The following is a 20,180-nucleotide window of genomic DNA, read 5'->3' on the forward strand; positions in this document are numbered from 1 at the left end:
TATCTTGGTCAAATCCTAGGTTTGACCAATATTTAAACAAGTTTAAACCATGAAAATGAAAAGGGAAGCATGTATCCTTCTTAGTCACTCTAAAATGAAGTTTTTGGGAGGTTTTTGAAATTTCCATGTTTGAAACCCAAAACCACTTCTCTTCATGCTTGACTACATAAGACAAAGTTTAGGGTTAGGGGGTAGATACATGATTTTTCTTGTTTGAATATGTCTAGACCTTGTTTATCAACTTTAATGCTTACTATATGACATAAGAAGACTATGTGCGCTTTGGTTTTTCATTTTTCTATTTTTCTATTTTATGCACATTTGAATCTTGGTCAAGTCCTAGATTTGACCAAGATTTAAACAAGTATAGAACATGAAAATGAAAAGGGAAGCATGTATCCTTCTTAGTCACCCTAAAATGTAGCTTTTGGGATGTTCTTGAAATTTCCATGTTTTAAACCCAAAACGACCTTTCTTCATGCTAGACTTCATAAGATCGACATGGGGTAGATCGATACATGATTTGTCTGGTTTGGATATATATCTAGACCTTGTTTATCAACTTGAATGCTTACGATATGACATAAGAAGATTATGTGCTTTTATTTTTTATTTTTTTGTGCCCATTTGTATCTTGGTCAAATCCTAGGTTGGACCAAGATTTAAACAAGTATAGAACATGAAAATGAAAAGTGAAGCATGTATCCTTCTTCGTCACTCTAAAACAAAGTTTTTGGGATGTTTTTGAAATTTTCATGTTTGAAACCCAAAACCACTTCTCTTCATGCTTGACTACATAAGACAAAGTTTAGGGTTAGGGGGTATATACATGATTTTTCTTGTTTTAATATGTCTAGACCTTGTTTATCAACTTTAATGCTTACTATATGACATAAGAAAACCATGTGCTTTGGTTTTTCATTTTTCTGAGTTTTTTTGGAATTTTGATGCACATTTGAATCTTGGTCAAATCCTAGGTTTGACCAAGATTTAAACAAGTATAGAACATGAAAATGAAAAGGGAAGCATGTATCCTTCTTAGTCACTCTAAAATGAATCTTTTGGGATGTTCATCTTGAAATTTCCATGTTTGAAACCCAAAACGACCTTTCTTCATGCTAGACTTCATAAGATTGACAGGGGTATAGATCTATACATGATTTGTTTGGTTTGGATATATATATCTAGACCATGTTTATCAACTTGAATGCTTACGATATGACATAAGAAGACTATGTGCTTTTATTTTTTATTTTTTTGTGCCCATTTGTATCTTGGTCAAATCCTAGGTTTGACCAATATTTAAACAAGTTTAAACCATGAAAATGAAAAGGGAAGCATGTATCCTTCTTAGTCACTCTAAAATGAAGTTTTTGGGAGGTTTTTGAAATTTCCATGTTTGAAACCCAAAACCACTTCTCTTCATGCTTGACTACATAAGACAAAGTTTAGGGTTAGGGGGTAGATACATGATTTTTCTTGTTTGAATATGTCTAGACCTTGTTTATCAACTTTAATGCTTACTATATGACATAAGAAGACTATGTGCGCTTTGGTTTTTCATTTTTCTATTTTTCTATTTTATGCAGATTTGAATCTTGGTCAAGTCCTAGATTTGACCAAGATTTAAACAAGTATAGAACATGAAAAAGAAAAGGGAAGCCTGTATCCTTCTTAGTCGCTCTAAAATGTAGCTTTTGGGATGTTCTTGAAATTTCCATGTTTTAAACCCAAAACGACCTTTCTTCATGCTAGACTTCATAAGATCGACATGGGGTAGATTGATACATGATTTGTCTGGTTTGGATATATCTAGACCTTGTTTATCAACTTGAATGCTTACGATATGACATAAGAAAACCATGTGCTTTGGTTTTTCATTTTTCTGATTTTTTTTGGAATTTTGATGCACATTTGAATCTTTGGTCAATTCCTAGGTTTGACCAAGATTTAAACAAGTATAGAACATGAAAATGAAAAGCGAAGCATGTATCCTTCTTAGTCGCTCTAAAATGAAGCTTTTGGGATGTTCTTGAAATTTCCATGTTTGAAACCCAAAATGACCTTTCTTCATGCTAGACTTCATAAGATCGACAGGGGGTAGATCGATACATGATTTGTCTGGTTTGGATATATCTAGACCTTGTTTATCAACTTGAATGCTTACGATATAACATAAGAAGACTATGTGCTTTTGTTTTTTATTTTTTTATTTTTTTTGCGGCCATTTGTATCTTGGTCAAATCCTAGGTTTGACCAAGATTTAAACAAGTTTAAAACATGAAAATGAAAAGGGAAGCATGTATCCTTCTTAGTCACTCTAAAATGAAGTTTTTGGGAGGTTTTTGAAATTTTCATGTTTGAAACCCAAAACCACTTCTCTTCATGCTTGACTACATAAGACAAAGTTTAGGGTTAGGGGGTAGATACATGATTTTTCTTGTTTTAATATGTCTAGACCTTGTTTATCAACTTTAATGCTTACTATGTGACATAAGAAAACCATGTGCTTTGGTTTTTCATTTTTCTGAATTTTTTTGGAATTTTGATGCACATTTGAATCTTGGTCAAATCCTAGGTTTGACCAAGATTTAAACAAGTATAGAACATGAAAATGAAAAGGGAAGCATGTATCCTTCTTATTCACTCTAAAATGAATCTTTTGGGATGTTCATCTTGAAATTTCCATGTTTGAAACCCAAAACGACCTTTCTTCATGCTAGACTTCATAAGATCGACAGGGGTATAGATCTATACATGATTTGTTTGGTTTGGATATATATATCTAGACCATGTTTATCAACATGAATGCTTACGATATGACATAAGAAGACTATGTGCTTTTATTTTTTATTTTGTTGTGCCCATTTGTATCTTGGTCAAATCCTAGGTTTGACCAATATTTAAACAAGTTTAAACCATGAAAATGAAAAGGGAAGCATGTATCCTTCTTAGTCACTCTAAAATGAAGTTTTTGGGAGGTTTTTGAAATTTCCATGTTTGAAACCCAAAACCACTTCTCTTCATGCTTGACTACATAAGACAAAGTTTAGGGTTAGGGGTTGATACATGATTTTTCTTGTTTGAATATGTCTAGACCTTGTTTATCAACTTTAATGCTTACTATATGACATAAGAAGACTATGTGCGCTTTGGTTTTTCATTTTTCTATTTTTCTATTTTATGCACATTTGAATCTTGGTCAAGTCCTAGATTTGACCAAGATTTAAACAAGTATAGAACATGAAAATGAAAAGGGAAGCATGTATCCTTCTTAGTCACTCTAAAATGTAGCTTTTGGGATGTTCTTGAAATTTCCATGTTTTAAACCCAAAACGACCTTTCTTCATGCTAGACTTCATAAGATCGACATGGGGTAGATCGATACATGATTTGTCTGGTTTGGATATATATCTAGACCTTGTTTATCAACTTGAATGCTTACGATATGACATAAGAAGATTATGTGCTTTTATTTTTTATTTTTTTGTGCCCATTTGTATCTTGGTCAAATCCTAGGTTGGACCAAGATTTAAACAAGTATAGAACATGAAAATGAAAAGGGAAGCATGTATCCTTCTTCGTCACTCTAAAACAAAGTTTTTGGGATGTTTTTGAAATTTTCATGTTTGAAACCCAAAACCACTTCTCTTCATGCTTGACTACATAAGACAAAGTTTAGGGTTAGGGGGTAGATACATGATTTTTCTTGTTTTAATATGTCTAGACCTTGTTTATCAACTTTACTGCTTACTATATGACATAAGAAAACCATGTGCTTTGGTTTTTCATTTTTCTGAATTTTTTTGGAATTTTGATGCACATTTGAATCTTGGTCAAATCCTAGGTTTGACCAAGATTTAAACAAGTATAGAACATGAAAATGAAAAGGGAAGCATGTATCCTTCTTAGTCACTCTAAAATGAATCTTTTGGGATGTTCATCTTGAAATTTTCATGTTTGAAACCCAAAACGACCTTTCTTCATGCTAGACTTCATAAGATTGACAGGGGTATAGATCTATACATGATTTGTTTGGTTTGGATATATATATCTAGACCATGTTTATCAACTTGAATGCTTACGATATGACATAAGAAGACTATGTGCTTTTATTTTTTATTTTTTTGTGCCCATTTGTATCTTGTCAAATCCTAGGTTTGACCAATATTTAAACAAGTTTAAACCATGAAAATGAAAAGGGAAGCATGTATCCTTCTTAGTCACTCTAAAATGAAGTTTTTGGGAGGTTTTTGAAATTTCCATGTTTGAAACCCAAAACCACTTCTCTTCATGCTTGACTACATAAGACAAAGTTTAGGGTTAGGGGGTAGATACATGATTTTTCTTGTTTGAATATGTCTAGACCTTGTTTATCAACTTTAATGCTTACTATATGACATAAGAAGACTATGTGCGCTTTGGTTTTTCATTTTTCTATTTTTCTATTTTATGCACATTTGAATCTTGGTCAAGTCCTAGATTTGACCAAGATTTAAACAAGTATAGAACATGAAAATGAAAAGGGAAGCCTGTATCCTTCTTAGTCGCTCTAAAATGTAGCTTTTGGGATGTTCTTAAAATTTTCATGTTTTAAACCCAAAACGACCTTTCTTCATGCTAGACTTCATAAGATCGACATGGGGTAGATTGATACATGATTTGTCTGGTTTGGATATATCTAGACCTTGTTTATCAACTTGAATGCTTACGATATGACATAAGAAAACCATGTGCTTTGGTTTTTCATTTTTCTGATTTTTTTTGGAATTTTGATGCACATTTGAATCTTTGGTCAAATCCTAGGTTTGACCAAGATTTAAACAAGTATAGAACATGAAAATGAAAAGCGAAGCATGTATCCTTCTTAGTCGCTCTAAAATGAAGCTTTTGGGATGTTCTTGAAATTTCCATGTTTGAAACCCAAAACGACCTTTCTTCATGCTAGACTTCATAAGATCGACAGGGGGTAGATCGATACATGATTTGTCTGGTTTGGATATATCTAGACCTTGTTTATCAACTTGAATGCTTACGATATAACATAAGAAGACTATGTGCTTTTGTTTTTTATTTTTTTTATTTTTTTTGCGGCCATTTGTATCTTGGTCAAATCCTAGGTTTGACCAAGATTTAAACAAGTTTAAAACATGAAAATGAAAAGGGAAGCATGTATCCTTCTTAGTCACTCTAAAATGAAGTTTTTGGGAGGTTTTTGAAATTTTCATGTTTGAAACCCAAAACCACTTCTCTTCATGCTTGACTACATAAGACAAAGTTTAGGGTTAGGGGGTAGATACATGATTTTTCTTGTTTTAATATGTCTAGACCTTGTTTATCAACTTTAATGCTTACTATGTGACATAAGAAAACCATGTGCTTTGGTTTTTCATTTTTCTGAATTTTTTAGGAATTTTGATGCACATTTGAATCTTGGTCAAATCCTAGGTTTGTCCAAGATTTAAACAAGTATAGAACATGAAAATGAAAAGGGAAGCATGTATCCTTCTTAGTCGCTCTAAAATGAATCTTTTGGGATGTTCATCTTGAAATTTCCATGTTTGAAACCCAAAACGACCTTTCTTCATGCTAGACTTCATAAGATCTACAGGGGTATAGATCTATACATGATTTGTTTGGTTTGGATATATATATCTAGACCATGTTTATCAACTTGAATGCTTACGATATGACATAAGAAGACTATGCGCTTTTATTTTTTATTTTTTTTTGTGCCCATTTGTATCTTGGTCAAATCCTAGGTTTGACCAAGATTTAAACAAGTTTAAAACATGAAAATGAAAAGGGAAGCATGTATCCTTCTTAGTCACTCTAAAATGAAGTTTTTGGGAGGTTTTGAAATTTCCATGTTTGAAACCCAAAACCACTTCTCTTCATGCTTGACTACATAAGACAAAGTTTAGGGTTAGGGGGTAGATACATGATTTTTCTTGTTTTAATATGTCTAGACCTTGTTTATCAACTTTAATGCTTACTATATGACATAAGAAAACCATGTGCTTTGGTTTTTCATTTTTCTGAATTTTTTTTGGAATTTTGATGCACATTTGAATCTTGGTCAAATCCTAGGTTTGACCAAGATTTAAACAAGTATAGAACATGAAAATGAAAAGGGAAGCATGTATCCTTCTTAGTCGCTCTAAAATGAATCTTTTGGGATGTTCATCTTGAAATTTCCATGTTTGAAACCCAAAACGACCTTTCTTCATGCTAGACTTCATAAGATCGACAGGGGTATAGATCTATACATGATTTGTTTGGTTTGGATATATATATCTAGACCATGTTTATCAACTTGAATGCTTACGATATGACATAAGAAGACTATGTGCTTTTATTTTTTATTTTTTTTGTGCCCATTTGTATCTTGGTCAAATCCTAGGTTTGACCAAGATTTAAACAAGTTTAAAACATGAAAATGAAAAGGGAAGCATGTATCCTTCTTAGTCACTCTAAAATGAAGTTTTTGGGAGGTTTTTGAAATTTCCATGTTTGAAACCCAAAACCACTTCTCTTCATGCTTGACTACATATGACAAAGTTTAGGGTTAGGGGGTAGATACATGATTTTTCTTGTTTGAGTATGTCTAGACCTTGTTTATCAACTTTAATGCTTACTATATGACATAAGAAGACTATGTGCGCTTTGGTTTTTCATTTTTCTATTTTTCTATTTTATGCACATTTGAATCTTGGTCAAGTCCTAGATTTGACCAAGATTTAAACAAGTATAGAACATGAAAATGAAAAGGGAAGCATGTATCCTTCTTAGTCGCTCTAAAATGAATCTTTTGGGATGTTCATCTTGAAATTTCCATGTTTGAAACCCAAAACGACCTTTCTTCATGCTAGACTTCATAAGATCGACAGGGGTATAGATCTATACATGATTTGTTTGGTTTGGATATATATATCTAGACCATGTTTATCAACTTGAATGCTTACGATATGACATAAGAAGACTATGTGCTTTTATTTTTTATTTTTTTTTGTGCCCATTTGTATCTTGGTCAAATCCTAGGTTTGACCAAGATTTAAAAAAGTTTAAAACATGAAAATGAAAAGGGAAGCATGTATCCTTCTTAGTCACTCTAAAATGAAGTTTTTGGGAGGTTTTGAAATTTCCATGTTTGAAACCCAAAACCACTTCTCTTCATGCTTGACTACATAAGACAAAGTTTAGGGTTAGGGGGTAGATGTAGGATAACGTTGCATAGAAAACAAAAATTTTCCTACCGCGAACACGCAATCCAAGCCAAGATGCAATCTAGAAGACGGTAGCAACGAGGGGATATCGAGTCTCACCCTTGAAGAGATTCCAAAGCCTACAAGATGAGGCTCTTGTTGCTGCGGTAGACGTTCACTTGCCGCTTGCAAAAGCGCGTAGAAGATCTTGATCACGATCGCTTCCGGCGCCACGAACGGGCAGCACCTCCGTACTCGGTCACACGTTCGGTTGTTGATGAAGACGACGTCCACCTCCCCGTTCCAGCGGGCAGCGGAAGTAGTAGCTCCTCTTGAATCCGACAGCATGACGGCGTGGTGTCGGTGGTGGTGGAGAAATCCGGCGGAGCTTCGCTTAAGCGTGCGGCGGGATGTGGTGGAGGAGAGATACCGCTAGGGTTTGGGGAGAGAGGGGGAGGCTAGGGCGCCGGCCAAGGGCAGCCCTAGGTGGTGCGGCCAAGAGTGGGCAGCCCCCTCCCTCTCCTCCTCATTATATAGGTGGAAATCCCCAAGTGTTGGTATCCAAGTCTTCGAATAAGACCCCAACAATGAAACCTCCCATATGTAGGGAAACCTACCCAAGGTGGGAATCCCACTTGGGGTGGGATTCCCCCCTTCCATGAGGGGGTTTGGCCGGCCACCCTAGGGGAGTCCACCTTGGACTCCTCCCCTTAAGGGTTGGCTGGCCATGCAAGGTGGAGTCCCTCCGGGACTCTACTTTCCATGGTGATTTCTTCCGGACTTTTCTAGAACCTTCTAGAACCTGCCATAAATGCACCGGATCATTTCCAAACTTGGAATATGACTTCCTATATATGAATCTTATTCTCCGGACCATTCCGGAACTCCTCGTGATGTCCGGGATCTCATCCGGGACTCCGAACAAATATTCGAACTCCATTCCATATTCAAGTTCTACCATTTCAACATCCAACTTTAAGTGTGTCACCCTACGGTTCGTGAACTATGCGGACATGGTTGAGTACTCACTCTGACCAATAACTAATAGCGGGATCTGGAGATCCATAATAGCTCCCACATATTCAACGATGACTTTAGTGATCGAATGAACCATTCACATACGATACCAATTCCCTTTGTCACGCGATATTTTACTTGTCCGAGGTTTGATCTTCGGTATCACTCTATACCTTGTTCAACCTCGTCTCCTGACAAGTACTCTTTACTCGTACCGTGGTATGTGGTCTCTTATGAACTTATTCATATGCTTGCAAGACATTAGACGACATTTCACCGAGAGGGCCCAGAGTATATCTATCCGTCATCGGGATGGACAAATCCCACTGTTGATCCATATGCCTCAACTCATACTTTCCGGATACTTAATCCCACCTTTATAACCACCCATTTACGCAGTGGTGTTTGATGTAATCAAAGTACCTTTCCGGTATAAGTGATTTACATGATCTCATGGTCATAAGGACTAGGTAACTATGTATCGAAAGCTTATAGCAAATAACTTAATGACGAGATCTTATGCTACGCTTAATTGGGTGTGTCCATTACATCATTCATATAATGATATAACCTTGTTATTAATAACATCTAATGTTCATGATTATGAAACTAATCATCCATTAATCAACAAGCTAGTTTAAGAGGCATACTAGGGACTTCTTTGTTGTCTACATATCACACATGTACTAATGTTTCGGTTAATACAATTATAGCATGATTTATAAACATTTATCATAAACATAAAGATATAAATAATAACCACTTTATTATTGCCTCTAGGGCATATCTCCTTCAGTCTCCCACTTGCACTAGAGTCAATAATCTAGTTTACATTTGTAAAGATATAACACCTTGGCCTTCTGGTGCTTTATCATGTATTGCTCACGGGAGAGGTTTTTAGTCATCGGATCTGACACGCTCAGAAACGTATGTATTTTGTAATTCATTTGCGTCTCAACGCATCACTCATTTCCAAATGAGTTGGCATTAAATATGTTTGATCTTCTGGTGGAACCTTAATTCCGCTGTCTGAAATATGTCACTAATATTGTCACACACAATATAGCTTCAAAGTTCTGACTCTGTCGGAACTACACCAAGTTCTCAAAGAACCTCTTGACTTAACATCCTTTGTCATTGTCAAAATAATGACATACTCTGCCTTCTTTTGTAGAATCCGTCACAATATTTAGAACTCTTCTAAATCTAGCATAGACAAGTTCTAGCTCATTGTGCTACCTTTTAAACAACACTTAGTCTAATTTGAGATTGAAATTATATTTTATATGTGACAAAACCAATATCGGTGTAACACCTTACAGCGATTTGTTTGTCATTTCTTCATACAAAAATATATATATATCCTTAGTTCTTCTAAAGTACTCAAGGATATTCTTACTATCGTCTAATGATCATCATATGAATCATTCTGGTATATGCTCATAACACTTTATAGCACATGATATCTGATTGTGTACATATTATTCGTGATCTATAATCACTCATGTGTTTTTACTCATTGAGTGTCAGATACACTCAAGTCTTGTTAAACCTTCACATGACAAGAACATTTTCTTAATATTTCTATATTGAACTACTTCAATATCCATCATATGTACTTTGACTTAAACTTATTTATGTGTTTCAATCTATCTTCATAGATCTTGACACTAAATTTGTTTCAGTCCATATCCTTTCATTGAAGTTAATTCTCAATGAAACCTTTTTAATCAAGTATATAATTACATCATTTATAACCAACTATATGTCACCTACATAAAGTATTATAAATGTGTCTTAGCGCTCCCACTTAATTTCTTGCAAATGCAAGCCTCTTCATCGTCTCTGATGAAATCAAAAACTCTTTGACTATTTCATCTGGTGAAGATTCCAACTCCGTGATACTTACTTCATCCAATTGAAGCTTGTATACCTATCTAGTATTCCACGGACCAGCAAAACTCTTGGTTGTATCTTGTATACATACTTCTGTTAAGTAGTGTATTTTGCCATCCTACTAGCATATCTCATAAAAGAAATATGTAGTGATTACTAGAATAATCCACATATACTATAAGCATTGCTACGGAAGATCTAATCTTATCGTATTCAACTCTTTGAACTTTGTCGTAAACAATTTTTTGATAAGTCAAGCTTTCTTCAAGGATATTTCATCCAAGTCTATCAATTTCATAGATCCATTTACTTTCATAAAGTATTCATCTATCTTGGATTTCATGGCGCATGGCCATTTTAACGGAGTCAGGGCCCATCATAACTTCTTTTTTTTGTAGTTTGTTTATCATTGTTCAAAATCAATCCTTTGTCCACAAATCATTTATTTGATCACAAAGTAAACCATACCTACAAGGTTCAATATGTACTTCGATCTCCATGGCTAAAACACTTTGTAGTCATGAGAGCCATGATCGTCGTGGCCGCTTCCGAAATCAATTCCGATGCTGCGCTACTCTGATCATTATGCTCAGGTTCATAAACCTTATCAAATTATATTGTCCTCCCACTCAAATACTTCACTCGAAACAATTTCTCGGAAATAAGAAACATTGACAAACACTTTTGTCTTTGTCTCGTGGGAAGAATTCCCAATTAAATCTCTGGGATAACCAACAAAGACATTCATCCGATTTTGGTTGACTATTAGGGTTTATACCCATGCCATAACTTGTATGGTGTCATTTCAACGGATCATGATGATGCTCTATTCAGTGCAAAAGCGGTAGTCACTAAAGCATAATCCACAAAAATATAATGGCATCAATATTTTATCTCATCATTGATCCAACAAGGTTTGGATACATCTCTCGGATACTCCATCATCATTATGATACTCCAAGAAACGTGAGTTGTAGAACAATTTCATAACTCTCTTAGATGTTCGCTAAAACTCGTAATTCAAATATTTTCCACCATGATCCAATCATAGATATTTGACTTTTCTATTACGATGATTTCCACTTCATGCTGAATTTTATTTGAATCCAATCAAATGTTTCAAACTTCTTCCTTATCGAATATATCCACATTTATATACTCAATTTGGAAGTTTTCATGAAGTAGAAGAATCTCCCACACACAACTATGCCCAGTGAACCACATACATCAGCATGTATGTTTCCACTAAGTTAGTTGCCCGTTCAACTCTTGGCCTATGAACGGTATTTTAGTCATTCTTTTTAGAAAAGATTTGCAAGCGCCAAATGATTCAAAAATCAAATGACTCCAAAAATCCATTTGCATAGAGTTCCTTCATGCATTCCTTTCTAACATGACCTAAATGGTGGTTCCACAAATGAGTGGAATTCAAATCATTTGCCTTATGGCATTTTAGCGTCAGTGTTATGTATGTGTGTTTTACCATTAAGATTTATAATAACTTATCCATCGTACATGGAGTAATGTCATAATTTGAACAACTCATTGTTTTCATTTGACCAGAGCAAAATAACAATTATTAAGTTCTTTATTATAAATTCTAAGGGCTAGATAGAATGCCAACGACGAACATAATAACACTTTATTTTGTTCCAGATGTGCATTCCTATCATATTCCTTGTCAGTCACTTAGGCCATTGTATTCTTGTATTGCGTTGTTTTGTATGACACTTCATACCAACCAATATAGTACTAATACCCAAGAATTTCATTGTGTGACTTAACTAGGAATACAACCATAACATGTATATCATTTATATACACCTGAGCTAGACTTTCTAGTTTTTTCTTTTCTTTTTGCCAAAATATCTTTTGCAGTTTCTCTTTTAGCTTTCCTCATTATTCAGAAAACACTTCAACATCATTAACTTCTAGGTTTGTTGGTCAAATACCAATAACCTTGAGGTTCTTACTTTGAAGTTGATCATCATATGATAAGTGTTCTGGATTTCACTATTAGTAACCTTGTAATATGATGAACAATTTCACTCATAATTTTATCCATTGTATCATGATGACTTTCTGAGACCATGTCTGTACATGCTAGACTCATAAAGTTTTAACCTTGGTATTGCATGTGCAAATCTGGCTTGCACCCGTTGTATGCACACGTAGAATCTATCACACCCGATCATCACGTGATGCTTCGATACGACGAGTCTTAGCAACGGTGCATACTAAGGATGATAACTTCATGGATATGCGAATATTGTTAGTGCCCCAATAGTTGGAGGATTGGGACGCCTTGCGTCTTCAACCTTCGTACATTCCCATAAAACTTATGAGTTTATGTAGTCTCACCAAATTATATTCTATCATCTTGCAATAAGGTCTTAGATATCACATATATCTCATACCTTGATTATTTTTGAAAACTAAATTTTTCAGCTCCTTACTTTTCAAACAGATTTGAACTTCAAGTTTCATGGAGACAAGATAACTTTAGGTACTAATTGAAACCATAGCTCATTGAATCAACAATGTGAGGTTTACTAAAAGTTTGCAATAGGACTTAATCATTTCTTGATTCATTAACAATACGGTACTAATCCGTAAAGTTTCTTATCAGATTTTAACAGTATTTCTAACTCAATTACAAGACTAGCGCATAGTAGTAAACGGATGCCAATACTACAAAATTAATTCAAAATACTACTCAGACTATGTTTATAATAATTAGTTCATATTTTAATCTAATTACTAATGAACTCCCACTTAATACAACATCCCTCATAGTTGTTAAGTGGTACACGATCCAAATCCACTACACCAAAACCGATCATCACGTGAGATGATGTAGCTTCAATGGTGAACATCAACATGTTGATCATATCATCCATATGACTCGTGTTCAACCTTTCGGTTTCCGTTGTCCCGAGGCCATGTCTGTACATGCTAGGCTCGTCAAGCAAACCCAAGTATTCCGCGTGTGCAACATGGCTTACACCCGTTGTATATGAACGTTGAATCTATCACATCCGATCATCACGAGATGCTTCGAAACGACGAACTTTGGCAACGGTGCATACGAGGGGAGAACACTTTATTATCTTGATATTAATGTGAGGGATCATCTTATAATGCTACCGTCGCGATCTAAGCAAAATAAGATGCATAAAGGATTAACATCACATGCAATTCATATGTGATATGATATGGCCCTTTAGTCTTTGCGCCTTCGATCTTCATCTCCAAAGCACGGACATGATCTCCATCATCAACGGGCATGATCTCCATCATCGTCGGCGTAGCGTCAAGGTTCATGGCGCCGTCTTCATGGTTGTTCACCTCATGTAGCAACTATTACAACTACTTTGAAATACTACTCAACATGAAATTTAAAGACAACCATAAGGCTCCTGCCGGTTGCCACAATACAATAATGATCATCTCATACATATTCATCATCACATCATGGCCATATCACATCACCAAACCCTGCAAAAACAAGTTAGACGTCTCTAATTTGGTTTGCATATTTTACGTGGTTTAGGGTTTTCGAGTAAGATCTAATCTACCTACGAACATGAACCACAACGGTGATACTAGTGTTGTCAATAGAAGAGTAAATTGAATCTTCACTATAGTAGGAGAGACAGACACCCGCAAAGCCTCTTATGCAATACAAGTTGCATGTCGAACGAGGAGCAAGTCTCATGAACGCGGTCATGTAAAGTTAGCCCGAGCCGCTTCATCCCACTATGCCACAAAGATGCAAAGTACTCAAACTAAAGACAACAAGAGCATAAACGCCCACAAAACCATTGTGTTCTACTCGTGCAACCATCTATGCATAGACACGGCTCTGATACCACTGTAGGATAACGTTGCATAGAAAACAAAAATTTTCCTACCGCGAACACGCAATACAAGCCAAGATGCAATCTAGAAGACGGTAGCAACGAGGGGATATCGAGTCTCACCCTTGAAGAGATTCCAAAGCCTACAAGATGAGGCTCTTGTTGCTGCGGTAGATGTTCACTTGCCGCTTGCAAAAGCGCGTAGAAGATCTTGATCACGATCGCTTCCGGCGCCACGAACGGGCAGCACCTCCGTACTCGGTCACACGTTCGGTTGTTGATGAAGACGACGTCCACCTCCCCGTTCCAGCGGGCAGCGGAAGTAGTAGCTCCTCTTGAATTCGACAGCACGACGGCGTGGTGTCGGTGGTGGTGGAGAAATCCGGCGGAGCTTCGCTTAAGCGTGCGGCGGGATGTGGTGGAGGAGAGATACCGCTAGGGTTCGGGGAGAGAGGGGGAGGCTAGGGCGCCGGCCAAGGGCAGCCCTAGGTGGTGCGGCCAAGAGTGGGCAGCCCCCTCCCTCTCCTCCTCATTATATAGGTGGAAATCCCCAAGTGTTGGTATCCAAGTCTTCGAATAAGACCCCAACAATGAAACCTCCCATATGTAGGGAAACCTACCCGAGGTGGGAATCCCACTTGGGGTGGGATTCCCCCCTTCCATGAGGGGGTTTGGCCGGCCACCCTAGGGGAGTCCACCTTGGACTCCTCCCCTTTAGGGTTGGCTGGTCATGCAAGGTGGAGTCCCTCCGGGACTCTACTTTCCATGGTGATTTCTTCCGAACTTTTCTAGAACCTTCTAGAACCTGCCATAAATGCACCGGATCATTTCCAAACTTGGAATATGACTTCCTATATATGAATCTTATTCTCCGGACCATTCCGGAACTCCTCGTGATGTCCGGGATCTCATCCGGGACTCCGAACAAATATTCGAACTCCATTCCATATTCAAGTTCTACCATTTCAACATCCAACTTTAAGTGTGTCACCCTACGGTTCGTGAACTATGCGGACATGGTTGAGTACTCACTCTGACCAATAACTAATAGCGGGATCTGGAGATCCATAATAGCTCCCACATATTCAACGATGACTTTAGTGATCGAATGAACCATTCACATACGATACCAATTCCCTTTGTCACGCGATATTTTACTTGTCCGAGGTTTGATCTTCGGTATCACTCTATACCTTGTTCAACCTCGTCTCCTGACAAGTACTCTTTACTCGTACCGTGGTATGTGGTCTCTTATGAACTTATTCATATGCTTGCAAGACATTAGACGACATTTCACCGAGAGGGCCCAGAGTATATCTATCCGTCATCGGGATGGACAAATCCCACTGTTGATCCATATGCCTCAACTCATACTTTCCGGATAATTAATCCCACCTTTATAACCACCCATTTACGCAGTGGCGTTTGATGTAATCAAAGTACCTTTCCGGTATAAGTGATTTACATGATCTCATGGTCATAAGGACTAGGTAACTATGTATCGAAAGCTTATAGCAAATAACTTAATGACGAGATCTTATGCTACGCTTAATTGGGTGTGTCCATTACATCATTCATATAATGATATAACCTTGTTATTAATAACATCCAATGTTCATAATTATGAAACTAATCATCCATTAATCAACAAGCTAGTTTAAGAGGCATACTAGGGACTTCTTTGTTGTCTACATATCACACATGTACTAATGTTTCGGTTAATACAATTATAGCATGATTTATAAACATTTATCATAAACATAAAGATATAAATAATAACCACTTTATTATTGCCTCTAGGGCATATCTCCTTCAGTAGATACATGATTTTTCTTGTTTTAATATGTCTAGACCTTGTTTATCAACTTTAATGCTTACTATATGACATAAGAAAACCATGTGCTTTGGTTTTTCATTTTTCTGAATTTTTTTTGGAATTTTGATGCACATTTGAATCTTGGTCAAATCCTAGTTTTGACCAAGATTTAAACAAGTATAGAACATGAAAATGAAAAGGGAAGCATGTATCCTTCTTAGTCGCTCTAAAATGAATCTTTTGGGATGTTCATCTTGAAATTTCCATGTTTGAAACCCAAAACGACCTTTCTTCATGCTAGACTTCATAAGATCGACAGGGGTATAGATCTATACATGATTTGTTTGGTTTGGATATATATATCTAGACCATGTTTATCAACTTGAATGCTTACGATATGACATAAGAAGACTATGTGCTTTTATTTTTTATTTTTTTTGTGCCCATTTGTATCTTGGTCAAATCCTAGGTTTGACCAAAATTTAAACAAGTTTAAAACATGAAAATGAAAAGGGAAGCATGTATCCTTCTTAGTCACTCTAAAATGAAGTTTTTGGGAGGTTTTTGAAATTTCCATGTTTGAAACCCAAAACCACTTCTCCTCATGCTTGACTACATATGACAAAGTTTAGGGTTAGGGGGTAGATACATGATTTTTCTTGTTTGAATATGTCTAGACCTTGTTTATCAACTTTAATGCTTACTATATGACATAAGAAGACTATGTGCGCTTTGGTTTTTCATTTTTCTATTTTTCTATTTTATGCACATTTGAATCTTGGTCAAGTCCTAGATTTGACCAAGATTTAAACAAGTATAGAACATGAAAATGAAAAGGGAAGCCTGTATCCTTCTTAGTCGCTCTAAAATGAAGCTTTTGGGATGTTCTTGAAATTTCCATGTTTTAAACCCAAAACGACCTTTCTTCATGCTAGATTTCATAAGATCGACAGGGGGTAGATCGATACATGATTTGTCAGGGGGTAGACCTTCCTGATTTTTTTTGGAATCAGGATGTGTATTGGGAGTCTATGGGTCCTTCTGGATCCTTCGGTTGTCCCTCTCACACAAAAAAAATCTCTCTCATTCTCGGCCTCGCTCGACTCGCTCGCTCGCTCGCTCGCACCTCCTGATCACTGACAAACCCTGCACAACAGTCAACATCATCACCCGAAAAAGGGGAGTCACCATAATTCTCTCCCTTCTTCTCTCCTTCCGAGTGATCCCTCTTCCTCCGAGTTTCACTCGATGGGAAAACACACATGTGCTTCATAGTAATAATAAAAAGGTAGAAAATCGACCTACGAATCTATAATTAAATAGGTTAAACTAGGGTTTTGCCCAGTTCTACAAATCAAGGTTCAAAAAAATCCAACTACGAGGTTCGAACAACCCCATTTCTAATCCAAGAATTTTTTCGACCTCATCCAATGGCCTCAAACTATAGGGTTAGCGTCTAGTGCAGTATGTGTGAACATGTATGCACTATGTGTGCTATAACTTGTATGTCTTTCAAATTTGAACCAAATTTGAATAAGTTTGAAATATTTGAAATGGGGCTTTTGGCTTAAACGTTTGAAACCCAAAACAACTTCTATTCATGCTAGACTTCATAAGACCGAGTTTAGGGTTAGGGGGTAGATACATGATTTGTCTGGCTTGAATATGTCTAAACCTTGTTTATCAACTTGAATGCTTACTATATGACATAAGAAGGCTATGTGGTTTGGTTTTTCCTTCTTTAGATTTTTTGTCTGAACTTTTGTGCCCATTTGAATCTTGGTCAAATCCTAGGTTTGTGCAAGATTTAAACAAGTTTAACATGAGAAAATGAAAAGGTAATTAAGTTTGGATCCTTCTTAATTAACCAGTCAGTCTAATTAAAATGAAGCTTTTGGGAGGTTTTTCATTTTTGTGATTTTTTTAATTTTATGCCCATGTAAATCTTGGTCAAATCCGAGGCTTGACCAAGATTTAAACAAGTTTAAAATATTAAAATGAAAAGGTAAGCATGGATCCTTGTTAGTCAGTCACTCTAAAATGAAGCTTTTGATAGGTTTTTGAAATTTCCATATTTGAAACCCAAAACCACTTCTCTTCATGCTTGACTACATAAGACAAAGTTTAGGGTTAGGGGGTAGATACATGATTTTTCTTGTTTGAATATGTCTAGACCTTGTTTATCAACTTTAATGCTTACTATATGACATAAGAAAACCATGTGCTTTGGTTTTTCATTTTTCTGATTTTTTTTGGAATTTTGATGCACATTTGAATCTTGGTCAAATCCTAGGTTTGACCAAGATTTAAACAAGTATAGAACATGAAAATGAAAAGGGAAGCCTGTATCCTTCTTAGTCGCTCTAAAATGAATCTTTTGGGATGTTCATCTTGAAATTTCCATGTTTGAAACCCAAAACGACCTTTCTTCATGCTAGACTTCATAAGATCGACAGGGGTATAGATCCATACATGATTTGTTTGGTTTGGATATATATATCTAGACCATGTTTATCAACTTGAATGCTTACGATATGACATAAGAACACTATGTGCTTTTATTTTTTATTTTTTTTGTGCCCATTTGTATCTTGGTCAAATCCGAGGTTTGACCAAGATTTAAACAAGTTTAAAACATGAAAATGAAAAGGGAAGCATGTATCCTTCTTAGTCACTCTAAAATGAAGTTTTTGGGAGGTTTTTGAAATTTCCATGTTTGAAACCCAAAACCACTTCTCTTCATGCTTGACTACATAAGACAAAGTTTAGGGTTAGGGGGTAGATACATGATTTTTCTTGTTTGAATATGTCTAGACCTTGTTTATCAACTTTAATGCTTACTATATGACATAAGAAGACTATGTGCGCTTTGGTTTTTCATTTTTCTATTTTTTTTTATTTTATGCACATTTGAATCTTAGTCAAATCCTAGGTTTGACCAAGATTTAAACAAGTATAGAACATGAAAATGAAAAGGGAAGCCTGTATCCTTCTTAGTCGCTCTAAAATGAATCTTTTGGGATGTTCATCTTGAAATTTCCATGTTTGAAACCCAAAACGACCTTTCTTCATGCTAGACTTCATAAGATCGACAGGGGTATAGATCCATACATGATTTGTTTGGTTTGGATATATATATATATCTAGACCATGTTTATCGACTTGAATGCTTACGATATGACATAAGAAGACTACGAGCTTTTATTTTTTATTTTTTTTGTGCCCATTTGTATCTTGGTCAAATCCTAGGTTTGACCAAGATTTAAACAAGTTTAAAACATGAAAATGAAAGGGAAGCATGTATCCTTCTTAGTCACTCTAAAATGAAGTTTTTGGGAGGTTTTTGAAATTTCCATGTTTGAAACCCAAAACCACTTCTCTTCATGCTTGACTACATAAGACAAAGTTTAGGGTTAGGGGGTAGATACATGATTTTTCTTGTTTGAATATGTCTAGACCTTGTTTATCAACTTTAATGCTTACTATATGACATAAGAAGACTATGTGCGCTTTAGTTTTTCATTTTTCTATTTTTATTTTATTTTATGCACATTTGAATCTTGGTCAAATCCTAGGTTTGACCAAGATTTAAACAAGTATAGAACATGAAAATGAAAAGGGAAGCATGTATCCTTCTTAGTCGCTCTAAAATGAATCTTTTGGGATGTTCATCTTGAAATTTCCATGTTTGAAACCCAAAACGACCTTTCTTCATGCTAGACTTCATAAGATCGACAGGGGTATAGATCCATACATGATTTGTTTGGTTTGGATATATATATCTAGACCATGTTTATCAACTTGAATGCTTACGATATGACATAAGAAGACTATGTGCTTTTATTTTTTATTTTTTTTGTGCCCATTTGTATCTTGGTCAAATCCTAGGTTTGACCAAGATTTAAACAAGTTTAAAACATGAAAATGAAAAGGGAAGCATGTATCCTTCTTAGTCACTCTAAAATGAAGTTTTTGGGAGGTTTTTGAAATTTCCATGTTTGAAACCCAAAACCACTTCTCTTCATGCTTGACTACATAAGACAAAGTTTAGGGTTAGGGGGTAGATACATGATTTTTCTTGTTTGAATATGTCTAGACCTTGTTTATCAACTTTAATGCTTACTATATGACATAAGAAGACTATGTGCGCTTTGGTTTTTCATTTTTCTATTTTTTTATTTTTTGCAAATGTGAATCTTAGTCAAATCCTAGGTTTGACCAAGATTTAAACAAGTATAGAACATGAAAATGAAAAGGGAAGCCTGTATCCTTCTTAGTCGCTCTAAAATGAATCTTTTGGGATGTTCATCTTGAAATTTCCATGTTTGAAACCCAAAACGACCTTTCTTCATGCTAGACTTCATAAGATCGACAGGGGTATAGATC

Source organism: Lolium perenne, chromosome 4, assembly GCF_019359855.2.
Source record: "Lolium perenne isolate Kyuss_39 chromosome 4, Kyuss_2.0, whole genome shotgun sequence".
NCBI lineage: Eukaryota > Viridiplantae > Streptophyta > Magnoliopsida > Poales > Poaceae > Lolium > Lolium perenne.